Source organism: Podarcis filfolensis, assembly GCF_964270895.1.
Source record: "Podarcis filfolensis genome assembly, chromosome: 14".
Classification (NCBI taxonomy): Eukaryota; Metazoa; Chordata; class Lepidosauria; order Squamata; family Lacertidae; genus Podarcis; species Podarcis filfolensis.
In genome coordinates this window covers 21,176,259-21,189,905 of record NC_139616.1, presented here as the reverse complement: position 1 = coordinate 21,189,905, position 13,647 = coordinate 21,176,259, and the positions used below count along the sequence as shown (strand labels likewise).

Below are 13,647 nucleotides of genomic sequence, written 5' to 3'. Positions count from 1 at the left end.
TGAACAAAAGACAGATGGAAAGAGCCTCCCCATCCCACCCATTCATGGGATAGCTGACTGAGGGGCAGGAATTCCCACACCACTTTGTGGCCTTGTTACTTTTTCTGCTCTTTTAGATGTGGTATCGATTATGCTACGTCTTCAGGGCAGCCATTTTGTGCTATGCCATGCCCTCCCCCCTCAGGACAGCCATTTTGACTGGCATCCACGGCACCGTCTCAAAATTCCCAATGTAGGGATGGAGGAGGAAATTCCAAATGTTCCTATTAGCTCAAAAAGGTTGGCGACCTGTCTTAATTGCTTGATGTACACGACCTTAGGAATGTGTATAACCACCCTGCAAGACAGAACAGCAAGTGGTAAAATGGCAGGCATTTTGGGGTAATGCACACAGGGTTAGACTGCACGCCATAAAACAATTCTGCCCTAAGGCTATTGATTTGTGGCTTAGCCCGATTTTGAACCAGTGTCTGTCTGGACCAAGCCCAATGACTCTTGTCCTACATTGGCTCGCTAAGAAAAAGAGGAATGCAGGGTGGGGGTGTAGAGTGAAGGGGTATGAAGAAAACTGGGACATCTCTCTCTTCCTTTCCCTCTCTCACATGCCCACACCCATTTCTGATGATTCATGGACCTAGCTGAAATGCAAATCGAGCTTGTGAAATTATACATATTCATTCAGTTGCAAGTAGCAGCATGTCCCAACGTGGAGCAAAGCAATAGCCATTGCTTTCTTGAGGAGTTTTCCAAGATCCTCCTCTAGTTCTAAACAAGAGTCACACATCAAACATACAAAGTTACTATCATACCACCCTGAGAACTACATTTCCCAGAGTGGTTTAAAAAGCGTAGTTCTGTGAGGGAAATGGCGTCTCCTACTAAATCTCAGTACTCTTAACAGACTACATTTCCCAAAATTCTTTTGGGGATGCCATGACAGTTTGAAGTGGTACCACAGGGCTTTAAATGAATGCCCTGAATGTGGCCTAACTTTGCATACTCCCCGTCGTCCTCCTGCCTCACTGGGTAAATCCTCTTCTTCACCGGAGCAGCTTAATAAAGAAAGAGAGGGGGTGGGTGGGATAAAAGACATGACATTTCTGTGAGGAGGAACTCACAGGAGGAAAGTGTCATAACACCAAACATGAGAACACTGAATGGCTTCCTTTTGCTTCCTGATAATTAAACCACAATTAGAAGATTTCTTGAAGAAGGTGGTGGTCAGGGGAGAACAGGGTGGGGAAGGAGTAATCGCCTGCTAGGTCCTTATTTATAGCTTTTTATTCTCACTGTCACGGGTGCTAAGAACTGCAAGCAATTATCTGCTCTTGCTTTAAACTCCAGAGTTTGCACATAACTGCTTGCACTTGCAAAGAGCATAGAAAGATTCTGCTGAACCCGAGAGAGTCCCAACAGCAAACTCAGGGCATGCTGTCTACCATCCAAGAATTACATTTGACCCAAATTCATTTCAGGAACCACCATATGTTCCCTGTTTACATCCTACCAGAGCCACTCTTATCCAACGGAGGCTTCCAAGATATTCTGAGGATCTTCCCACATAGCAGTTCCTCCCTCCTGCTACCACTTACATTTCCAGAATTAACAACATCTGGTTGGGGGAGTTACATTTGAGACTTGTACTAATACATACAGACCCTAATCGAATTAAGCTTTACAAAACTTGCCAATTAATTGCCTTGCTTTCAATTGGTTGACTGGGGTGACTGGTTGAAATACCAACCTACTGAGGATTTAACAAGAACAATAAAAATATTAATATTAAAACGAAATCTGAAAAAAGGAAAAGAACAATGAAGTACCAAACGTCTTAGAACTGGACATCAGCAAGCAGTTCACTAGCCTGGAGGAGCATTGCATCAGTAACATTACCGTAATTCAAAAATATAACACTATCATTAAATGGAACCCAAAGTTCCTGGAGACAAAGTATTTCAGAATGTCACAAGGCTTTATTTTATAAAGCTTAAAATAATCAAGTTAAGAACCTAACCTAAAGCAACACTTCAAATATTTTTTGGGGGGAGGGAATAATAAAGTCACTATAAATAACTGCACTGACAAATTCCTTACAGAGTTAAGAAATCTCATACTGATCAAGTACGTCACAGTCTTGCATATATTGCTAAATACAGTATTATTGGGGTGTTTTTTTTTAAAAAAAACAAGTTACCAAAATTCAACTTTTGTTGGGGCAAGTGACAGATCCTTGGATGAGGTAGGTGACATTCCAAATGTTTCTGTATTTTGAATATTTGAAAGTTGTTTTTTATATTTTCAGCTGTTTTATATAGGTCTTTGTATTGTAAATTGCTTCTGGATGTCTTGTGGGAAGTGAGCTTAAGTGAAATAACAATTCCCATCATCCCTTGCCATTGGCCATACTTGCTGGGACTGATGAGAGTTGTAGTCCAGCAACATCTAGAGGGCCAAAGGTTTGCCACACCCAAGCTATGCTAACTCTCAAGTCAGCCACATGGCTGGAGCCTACAGCTATGCTGTCGCCCACCCAAAACATTTAAGCAGCAGGCCACGTGGCAAATGATTCTCAAAAGCAGACCCCTAGCTATGAGCAGACTTCTCCCCGACTAAGGAAAAGATACTGGGCCCTTTCCTTATGGGACTGAGCTAAGGAGACTGAAGGCCTCTAAGGACCACCAAGGTTAACTACTTGAAATGTGCGACAGAAAAATTATTCCACCAGGTGGAACGTTTAACATTGCTACAAGGCTGACATATCATTTGGTGTTTACCAGAAGAGATTGGGAAGGGAAAAGGACAGTGTGTATATGTGTGTGAGAGAAAGCAAAGAAAGCACGCTCTTGTACAGAACATATATTTTATCAATATTTTATAATCTCAGTCAATCCATGATTCTCATGGCGATGTTCTAAAAAAAGGAAGGAGATCCTCATATGAATTAAAAAACCCCACCAACTATAAAAACTTGATGAGTTGCTTTAAATGCAAAGCTGTTTCAATATTCCTTATAAGTTTATTAAACTCTCAACTGTCCGGCCATGACTAATGAAAGTGGAATTGAGACGGTATTCTATATTTATCGCTCCACTGCTTGTTTGTGCCGAGGGCCCCATTTTTACACTTTGTTGCTGTGTGCAGAGCTATGCGAGGTATTGTGGGCTCCCAAACTTTGCTGATTTCCTAACAAGGCAGGTTTGTGTCCCAGGGAGAAACAAACCCGGGGCTGTTTTTGTTGTTTTTGCAAAAGAGAAGCCTAACTGAGGCAGCGTCTCCAAACTCAAACACACAAAGTGGGTTTTGGCAGTACATCTCAGACCTGGTACCAGAGACCATTTATGTGTAAATTACATGCCTCATATACAGCTCCACATCAAAATGTCTGAAAGATAATTCCTTTTCTACTTTTTGTTTCTCTCTATAGTTCTGTTAATTTAAAATGGTTTGGGCTGAAAGTGTACCATTTGGGGTAGGAGACGTTTTTAAATCTTCTGTACTTTGTCAAGCTGTAAGTCATGAGGGAATCTCTAGCCCTCCAGGGCCACATTCACTATACATCTGAAGTACTATAAAGTCGCTTTAAATAGTTATGGATTCCCCCCAAAGAATTCAGGAACTGTAGTTTGTTAAGGCTGTTGAGAACTATTGGGAGATCCTTACTCCCCTTCACAGAGTTATAGTTCCTTCTCTGAGTATTACAGCTCTGTGTCCCCCAACAACAGTACTCTTAAACTACAGCTCCCAGAATTCTTTGGGGGAAAGCCATTACCATTTAAAGTGGTACCATAGCGCTTTAAATTTTTTGATGTGAACTACAACTCTCATAATCATTGGCCATGCTGACCAGGGCTGGTGGGAGTTGTAGTTCATCAACTTCTGGAGGGGCCAAAAGTTTTCAATCCCTGCTACTGCTTATCAACATATAATACTGATAGAAGTACTAAAACATACTGCCCAACTATATTCAATACAACATTAGGAACAGGCAAGAAATGCCACCAAGAAGATGCATTTGGCCACCAGGAGCTTCTAATTCAGCCTTCCCCCAATCTGATAACCTCAATGTGTTTTGGAGTACAATTCCAAACACCCCCAGCTTCTAACTTAGCCTTCCATGCTGCATGGGGCTAATTATTTGTCTATCTGGCCCATTTCAGCCTCACAGACTAGGGCCACGGGTAGCAGGTGCAACAATGCATATGACTTCTACAGAGAACTATATTCCAACCACACAAAAGGCAGAGGTTTCCACACACAGGCATCCCTCCCAGGCAAGCAAGGGGCAAGTGTGGGCAACCCGTTGGCTATCCAGATGTTGCTAAATGACAATACCATTAACAGGCCATTGGCCATGTTTGCTGGCATTGATGGGAGCTATAGATCAGCAACATCTGAAGGACCGCAAGTTGGGATAAGACAGAATCAGGGTTCAAGGGCATTTTCCAGCCATGCAAAAGCACTCCTGTAGGGCAGGGCCAGTGAGGGGATGGGCCAGGGTACTTCCTCATTTCTGATCTAGGCCAACACTGACTGGCAGCAGCTTTTCAGGGTCTCAGGCAATGAGAGAGCAGGAGAGACAGACCTTTCCCATTACGTGCTTCATGAAAGCCTTTTAACTGAAGAGGTTGGAACGTTCTGCATGCAAAACAACTGCTCTAGTCACCAATAAACAGTACCTCCTCACGCAAGGAAGTGTTTTTTTTTTCTTTTTTTAAAAAAGTGAAATTCCTCAACCTATAGTCTCAAGCAGTGCATTCCTGAAACAGTTTTACCATTTCATTTGCAATTAAGCTGCCATGGTGTCCAAGTCCACACTTGGTCCCCTTACCAAAATCCTAGAATGCTTCCTTCTTCAAAACGCAGACGGCCCCACATACATGCAGCTCTGTACCAAGCCGCACCCCCTCCCAAAAAAAAACCCAAGTTCAAGTGAACTCATCTGCGAGTTTTGAAAAGAAAGGAAAGCTTCCAGAGCAAGTTCTGGCAAGCGATGCCAACCTCAGAACATGTTTTGCAAACAATTAGGAACCCCTGAAACAAAACAAAAAGAGCCATAGGCTGAAGTCATTACGGGGATAATTAGCAATAGAGTCATACCAGTCCTATTTTGCTTGTAAATTCAGCTCCCATTATAAAAGAAAGAGCTGAAAAACAGCCATCCCACCCTCTCTTTCATCCCTGGATTAAGGCAACTGTTTCCAAGTACAGTAGAAATGAGTATTGCAGATACCCATGTGTGAGGGCTGGGTAGCAATCAAGCAGCAGCAGCACCCCTTATGCAAGCGAGACTATGCTGGAGGCTCCAAAAGAGGTAATTCATTAGATGTAAAAACATGGACCGTTCCCTTGCTGGGTTTAAAAAAACCCACAAAAAACATATATCAGGGTATAAAGTAATGATTAATAATAATAATAATAATAATAATAATAATAATTATTATTTTTTATTTATACCCCGCCCTCCCCAGCCAAGGCCGGGCTCAGAGCGGCTTACAAGCAATAATAAAAACAAGATGAATGATTACAACTTAAAAACAAAAATAAAATACATTAAAATAATGGAACATTAAAATATTAAAATGTAGCCTCATCGCAGGAGGAGAAGGAAAAGAAAAAAGAAAGAGAGGGAGGGAGGGAATCAAATTGGCTCCAAGCCAAAGGCCAAGCGGAACAACTCTGTCTTACAGGCCCTGTGGAAAGAAATCAGATCCTGCAGGGCCCTGGTCTCATGAGGCAGAGCGTTCCACCAGGCCGGAGCCAGAGTTGAAAAGGCCCTGGCTCTGGTTGAGGCCAATCTAACTTCCTTAGGGCCTGGGACCACTAGGGTGTTGTTATTTATGGACCTTGAGGCTCTCCGTGGGGCATACCAGGAGAGGCGGTCCCGTAGGTACGAGGGTCCTAGGCCGTGAAGGGCTTTAAAGGTCAAAAGCAGCACCTTAAATCTGACCCTGTACTCCACCGGGAGCCAGTGCAGCTTGAAAAGCACTGGGTGAATATGCTCCCATGGCAGAGACCCAATGAGGAGCCTCGCTGCAGCATTCTGTACCCGCTGGAGTTTCTGGGACAGCTTCAAGGGCAGCCCCGCGTAGAGCAAATTACAGTAGTGATTAGTGATGGGGACGTAGGCAGAGATATAGGGTTGCATCAAATGTTAGTCATACTCCACAGGAGACCTACTGCAATTCATGGATGACTAAGGCCACATTCACACCATACATTTAAAGCACTATGATACCACTTTAAACAACCATGGCATCTCCCCCAGAATTATGGGAACTGTAGTTTGATAAGGTTGCTGATAGTTGCTAGGAAACTCCTGTTCCCTTCCCAAGCTACAATTCCTAGAATTTCCCGGGAAGGAGGATTGCCTGTTAAACCAATCTGGAAATTGTAGCCTCTGAAGGGAACAGGGGCCTCCCCACAATTTTCAGCACCTTTAACAAACTACTACTCCCAGAATTATCGGGGGGTGGGGGAGATAGTTCTGACTGTTTAAAATGTAGTTACAGTATAGCACTTGAAATGTACAGTATAAATGTGACTTAATGTGGGTTGGTTAATTTTAATAGGTCCACTTCAAAAAACATTTAGCTGGACACAAGCCACCAAATTCAAGCAAAGCATTTTTATAGATGAGTTAAGAGGGTTGAACTTAAAAAAAAACAACCTCCTGCCAAAAGCTTTTTAAACTGTAAATGTTCAAAAATAATGAAACTTTAAACTTAATGTTCTAAATGGCAGCCCACTGATCCAAAACAGTCTAATGCAGGAGTTGTGAACCTTTGGCTTTCCAGATTTTGCTGAACCATTATCTTTGGCAATGGGCCATTCTGACTGGGGGCTGGTGGACATGGGATTTGCAGGCACTTGGTTGGTGAAATCCACCCATACCTCTTTGCCCCCTCTCAATATTCGTGGAAGGCTGTAGCTCACTGGTGGGGCATCTGCTTTTGTTTAGAAACTCAACTATAACAAACTGTTTCAAGCCAAACTGAATTTTCTTCATTTGCAACTGTGCTTATGCAAATACGTTTGCCCCGATTGTACATAACAACATACAGGTAGTGTTACAAGTGGTACTGTGACTTGCATTATTGAAAAGAAAACCAGAAGCCCTTGAAATATGAAGAATGCCTTCTTCCCCAATATTCTAGAATCTAGACAGACAACTTACCAAAAGGGGGATGGGGGAGAGAGGCACAAACTGGGGCTGGTGATTTAAAACCTGCATTTAAAAACCAAAAAAACACTAGCATGCGAGTCTTCGCAACAAAACACACCAGGGAAAGAAACAGCCATATAACTAATTGGAAGAAGTTGGGAGAAGAGACCTGGTTAATCTACTAATCAATCAGTCTTGTAATATGTACATATAAGCATCATCCTAATGGCTGAAAGGGAAGAGATAAAAGACGCAGGTCCCTTCATATTCTTTTACGCTGAAGCCCTGGACAGGCCACATGACATGGTTGTTTATGAGTCTGGAGCAGAGTCACATGATACGCTGCCAACACCTCCTCCTCCTCCTCCTGCCTTACACAAGGCTTTACAGCTTTGCCAACACAAACAGCAATGACCTGCTTATAAGGAGGCGGGTAGGAAATCTCGGGGCAGTGATGCTGTCTCAACACATCAACCAGGATGCATTGCAGGGAACTTCCACTGCAATCCAAGGACAATGAAATTCAGAGAATTGGAAGCTTTCACGCACAGCTCAACTCTCCCACAAATGTGCATCATGTCTATCCATTTAAACAAAACTTTGAATCTTAGATTCAGTCACACTTCTAAAGCGGGGGGGGGGAAGAGGGGGAGAGAGAGAGAGAGAGAGAGAGAGAGAGAGAGAGAGAGAGAGAGAGAGAAAGAAAGAAAGAAAGAAAGAAAGAAAGAAAGAAAGAAGCATAAATACATTTGCACTATATTTAAAGGTTGCATTATTTTTTAGGAAAGCGTTTTCAAAAAATGTGTTAGTAAGATATATCATAGCTGTTTCCGTGCATTATCACACAAGACTCACATACAAATCCACTGTATAAATCCATCAACTGACATGCACTGTGCCTATTTTCAAAAATACAACAGTAACTGGGTCAAGGAATGTTCTTTAATCTGTTTGCATATAGCAGGGTAGCAAAAGGAGAAAGGAAGTAATTTTGCCTATTGCTGATTATGACAGGAGGACTCATGAGGTGGGAGAGAACAACTTCTGCCATGAGGCAGAGGTGGTCAACATGATGGCATCCAAATGTTGTTGGACTACAACTCCCATCATCCCTGACCACCAACCAAGTTTACTATGGCTGATGGGTTATGTGGGGAGGGGGGAGAGAACATGCTTTAATATTAAACAGATTTCCATTCTAGATGTGAGAACTAGCATAGCACAGTAGGTGATAAGTACCCAGTTCAAATCTCTGCATGAACACACTGCCATCTACAAGGGTGGATTTGGCCAGTTGACATACATTTGCAAACCCTCCCCTTGATTTGGTGATCCACAACTTTTCCTCCAGATAAATGAAGAAGGATGTGGCGAGTGCAATACTGATATACACCCACCCACAACGCCATTGGGAAGGTATGGAGACACACACACAAACTATTGCTGGAACCGCTACATCTGTTTTCAACCGGACACACTGCAGGTCAATGCAGAATTAATCTGCAATGTGCTTTTTTGGAATCAAACTAGTTTCTCAAGATGTGTTTTTCAGGGGCAAAATATACGCAGTAGATCTACATTGTGTGTACACTACAAACTGTAAACTGCCATGTAATCTTCGGATGAAGGGCAGCATAGAAATTTTATATATAACCAAGTACTTCATGCCAATTGATTCTAGAAAAACATGTGTGCACATGGCCAGCGTCTATCCCTGAATAACTAGATAAAGAATGTGGAACGCTTCAACATCTGAAAGCTATAGGCAAAGGTAGCAGCATTATTATTTTGTCATTATATAAAATTATTCTTGAGATGTACCTTCCATCTCTTCAATGCTATAGAGAAAACATGAACAATTTCTAACTATTCATTTGAAGTGATGGCCTGCTTTTCTTCAATTTGTGTGCCCTGGAAGCCTTATTGGGATGAGTATAAATCATTAAATGCCAAGTTAAATGCAGGGTTTTCAGTGTCTATGTTCTTTCATCACTTTTTTTTAATTTAAAAAACCAAACACCAAAGAATCCCAGCCACTCAGAGATAAATCGTGTATAGAAAGGAAATCCTTCTGGATTTTTTTAAAGATGCCTCCATAATCCATTCAACACATATTGTACTACAGATTCCAGAAAGGTTGTTTTCCAGCCAACATTTGTTTCATATTCATAAAAATCGTCAATGACAGGGAACAGAAGACAGAGGCAGGCCCATTAAAGCAGCCTGGAACACAGAGAAATACTACAGTCTCTCTCCCACACCTCCTATTGCTGCATGTGGTTATCAGTCTTGCCTTCTTACTTAATCTGCCGGATTTTCTTTGCCTCGTTTATTGTCAACATTGCTCCTAAAACGTCTAGACGGAACAAAAAGTTCCATTAGCTTGCTTTTGCCACGCACATCCCTACGTCTGGTCAAAGCCAAACCCTGCGAGGGTAGGGTGGGGTGGGGAGGGAAGGGAAGGGAAGGGAAAGAGAAGCTAGAACTTAAATGAAGATAAGCAAGGGCTTTTGAAAAGCTGGCGGGGGGTGGGTTCGGGTAAAGTGGCCTTGCATTTTATTTTAATTGTCTTGTGATTTTTATATCTTGGCAATGTGCTCACTCAAGCAAATTAATTCAATCTATTTATTATTACAGAGCATTATTATTTATTATTATCACTGCACTCAGAGAGCTGCAGGTTCTCAGCAACGCCTTTAATGGACTTGTAAGGTAGGCCAGACCAGCAACATCCCCACATTTCGTATGGGGAAAAGACTAAGAAGAGTGGCTTGCTGAAAAACACACACAGCCCAGGCTCTCAAATAACCAACTCTAACGGGTTGGGTGAGAAGATATAGGATCCCCACTCCTGCACCATTAATGTACGAATGACTGATCATGTCTTTTACAATCCCTTATAAATATATCCACGTAAAAGCAGACATACACACACAAAAATCTGTCTGGTGATTTCATACATTATGCCAGGGTAAACCCAAGTTTGCCACTGCCAAATCTATTCAATCATGAGTCATGGCCAAATCATGTTTTGCAAAACTGGGTGAGCAACATTGACACCTGAGACTTAGGTACTGAACCAAGATTTTTCATGCTGAAGCCTAGGAACAAAGTATCTCCTTTTATCTGTCCCCTCCACTCAAACGTTGTGTTTTTACGAACATACACAAGAAATCAGTGGCAATGCCTCACTCTACTCCTGGGGAGGCTGTAGTGATTTTCAAACCAAGATCTACCAAGTAGTGGACAAAATACTAAATTTCCATCCTAGGAATACTCACAAATTTTCCATGCTTCTACTACACCTAGGCATTAAACTTAAAAAAGGAGATGACGTTCTTTAAACCATTAACATTATTTTATATGCACTGGATCAACCAGAGTACTAACGATTTCCCTTCTTATTTAATACACCATCAGTTGTGCCACTTACTACTTTGCATCCAGAAGTTTGACCACATGAATCAGGACCAAACCGGCTCAGTTCAATTCCGACAGAATGACAGTGTTCCAAAGAAACAGTGTAAACTACTAACATGCAGCCTGTTCTGCCCTGCACTTCAATTTGAAAAAATCAAACACCATTCAGACATGCTTTAGGACACTTTAGCATATTCTTTGCAGACTACCGTAAAAGTTCAGTGTTTTGATGCTGTACACAAGGGGGGTGGGGAACCGACTGATGTGACAAACACGCATTGGAGGACAAAACCACAGATACTGAATAATGCTCACAACCACCTTGCAAGAGACAAGAAACTGAAGCTAAGATTTTGCGGTTTGCATATAGCCAAACAAGTTTCAGGGCAAGGATGGACCATGAACTTGGGATGTCCCAAACTGAGTGAAGCGAAGCAGAAAATCTTCCAAAATGAACAGATTTCCAGTTATAAATACATTAGTTAGAAGGAATGGGTGCCAATTACAAATAGGTAAAAAAGGTAAAGGACACCTGGACAATTAAGTCCAGTCAATGGTGACTATGGGGTGTGGCACCAATTGCAAATACAGTATCAGGTGAGCTTGGCAGTTTCAACGTTTTCTACTGTGTTTACTAAACGTAAGTAAAGCAAACATGCTGCAATTAGATCACTCTTAGAATCATAGAATCATAGAGTTGGAAGAGACCACAAGGGCCATCGAGTCCAACCCCCTGCCAAGCAGGAAACACCATCAGAGCACTCCTGACATATGGTTGTCAAGCCTCTGCTTAAAGACCTCCAAAGAAGGAGACTCCACCACACTCCTTGGCAGCAAATTCCACTGTCAAACAGCTCTTACTGTCAGAAAGTTCTTCCTAATGTTTAGGTGGAATCTTCTTTCTTGTAGTTTGGATCCATTGCTCCGTGTCCGCTTCTCTGGAGCAGCAGAAAACAACCTTTCTCCCTCCTCTATGTGACATCCTTTTATATATTTGAACATGGCTATCATATCACCCCTTAACCTCCTCTTCTCCAGGCTAAACATGCCCAGCTCCCTTAGCCGTTCCTCATAAGGCATCGTTTCCAGGCCTTTGACCATTTTGGTTGCCCTCCTCTGGACACGTTCCAGTTTGTCAGTGTCCTTCTTGAACCGTGGTGCCCAGAACTGGACACAGTACTCCAGGTGAGGTCTGACCAGAGCAGAATACAGTGGCACTATTACTTCCCTTGATCTAGATGCTATACTTCTATTGATGCAGCCCAGAATTGCATTGGCTTTTTTAGCTGCCGCGTCACACTGTTGGCTCATGTCAAGTTTGTGCTCAACCAAGACTCCTAGATCCTTTTCACATGTACTGCTCTCAAGCCAGGTGTCACCCATCTTGTATTTGTGCCTCTCATTTTTTTTGCCCAAGTGCAATACTTTACATTTCTCCCTGTTAAAATTCATCTTGTTTGTTTTGGCCCAGTTCTCTAATCTGTCAAGGTCGTTTTGAAGTGTGATCCTGTCCTCTGGGGTGTTAGCCACCCCTCCCAGTTTGGTGTCATCTGCAAATTTGATCAGGATGCCCTTGAGTCCATCATCCAAGTCGTTGATAAAGATGTTGAATAAGACCGGGCCCAAGACAGAACCCTGTGGCACCCCACTAGTCACTCTTCTCCAGGATGAAGAGGAACCATTGATGAGCGCCCTTTGGGTTCGGTCAGTCAGCCAGTTACAAATCCACTGAGTGGTAGCATAGTCAAGACCGCATTTTACCAGCTTCTTTACAAGAATATCATGGGGCACCTTGTCAAATGCCTTGCTGAAATCAAGGTAGGCTACATCCACTGCGTTCCCTTCATCTACCAGGCTTGTAATTCTGTCAAAAAATGAGATCAGGTTAGTCTGACATGACTTATTTTTCAGAAATCCATGCTGACTATTGGTGATCACAGCATTCCTTTCTAGGTGCTCACAGACTGTTTGCTTAATGATCTGCTCCAGAATCTTCCCTGGTATTGATGTCAGACTGACTGGGCGGTAATTATTTGGGTCCTCTCTTTTCCCCTTTTTGAAAATAGGGACAACATTTGCCCTCCTCCAGTCTGCCGGGACTTCGCCTGTTCTCCAGGAATTCTCAAAGATGACTGCCAGTGGTTCTGAGATCACATCTGCCAGTTCTTTTAATACTCTTGGATGCAGTTCATCTGGCCCTGGAGATTTGAATACATCTAAACTAGCCAAGTATTCTTGTACTATCTCCTTAGTTATTCTGGGCTGTGTTTCCACTGCTGAATCATTTGCTCCAAATTCTTCAGGTCGGGCATTGTTTTCTTTATCGGAGAAGACTGAGGCAAAGAAGGCATTGAGGAGTTCAGCCCTTTCTGTGTCCCCTGTTTGCATTTCACCATCTTCTCCTCTGAGTGACCCCACTGTTTCTTTGTTCTTCCTTTTGCTACGAACATACCCATAAAAGCCTTTTTTGTTGCTTTTAACCTCTCTAGCAAGCCTGAGTTCATTCTGTGCTTTAGCTTTTCTTTTCTTGGGGGCACCCAAAGATTTTCTGAAGCAAACTGAACAGCCCCCAATGCAAATTACCCTATTTCGCATAGGAAAATTTCCCTTTTCTATCCCCCACCCCCGAGAACCTACCTCATTGCCTCAAAACCATAACCTCCTGCTGTCATCATGTTGGATGCACCACTCCCCACCTTTTGTCTCTCCTGCTTCCCGCCACTCCGATGAAGAATTCTGAACAATCCGAAAGTTCTCTCATTATTTTGTGACATTTTGAGCTGGTTCAAATCAAGATATTGCCAAACTGTGACCTATGGATTCTGTTCTATTGGACCAATGGGGCTGCATGTGCCCTTTGTGATGCAAGTACTGTGCTGTTTAAGACTAACGTTGTACAATAAGGGGAATTTGTAAAATAAAACCTCATGGAGCCCTTTCTGTTGATGTTTCATTGATCTCTCACAACAGACGGAATCAAATCTGCCGGCTTCTGTTATAATAATAAAAAGGGCAAATTCCCGTGCAAAGAGTTTCTAGAGCTTCTCTTAGCATGACTCCCACAT

General features: G+C 42.5%; 1 protein-coding gene and 1 long non-coding RNA gene across 2 annotated transcripts in view; one reads left to right on the top strand and one right to left on the bottom strand.

The window, feature by feature from the left end:
- Positions 1-9,607, top strand: part of LOC310749837 — an 807,599-nt gene extending 797,992 nt beyond the window's left edge. Inside the window, exons 2-4 of the long non-coding RNA XR_014541836.1 lie at positions 271-3,679; positions 3,723-5,393; positions 6,102-9,607. This is a non-coding gene — a long non-coding RNA (uncharacterized lncRNA). The remainder of the gene's footprint in view (positions 1-270; positions 3,680-3,722; positions 5,394-6,101) is intronic.
- The window catches only part of IGF1R (insulin like growth factor 1 receptor), a 185,471-nt gene that overhangs the window by 63,045 nt on the left and 108,779 nt on the right, over positions 1-13,647 (bottom strand). The gene's annotated exons all lie outside the window — the stretch shown is intronic.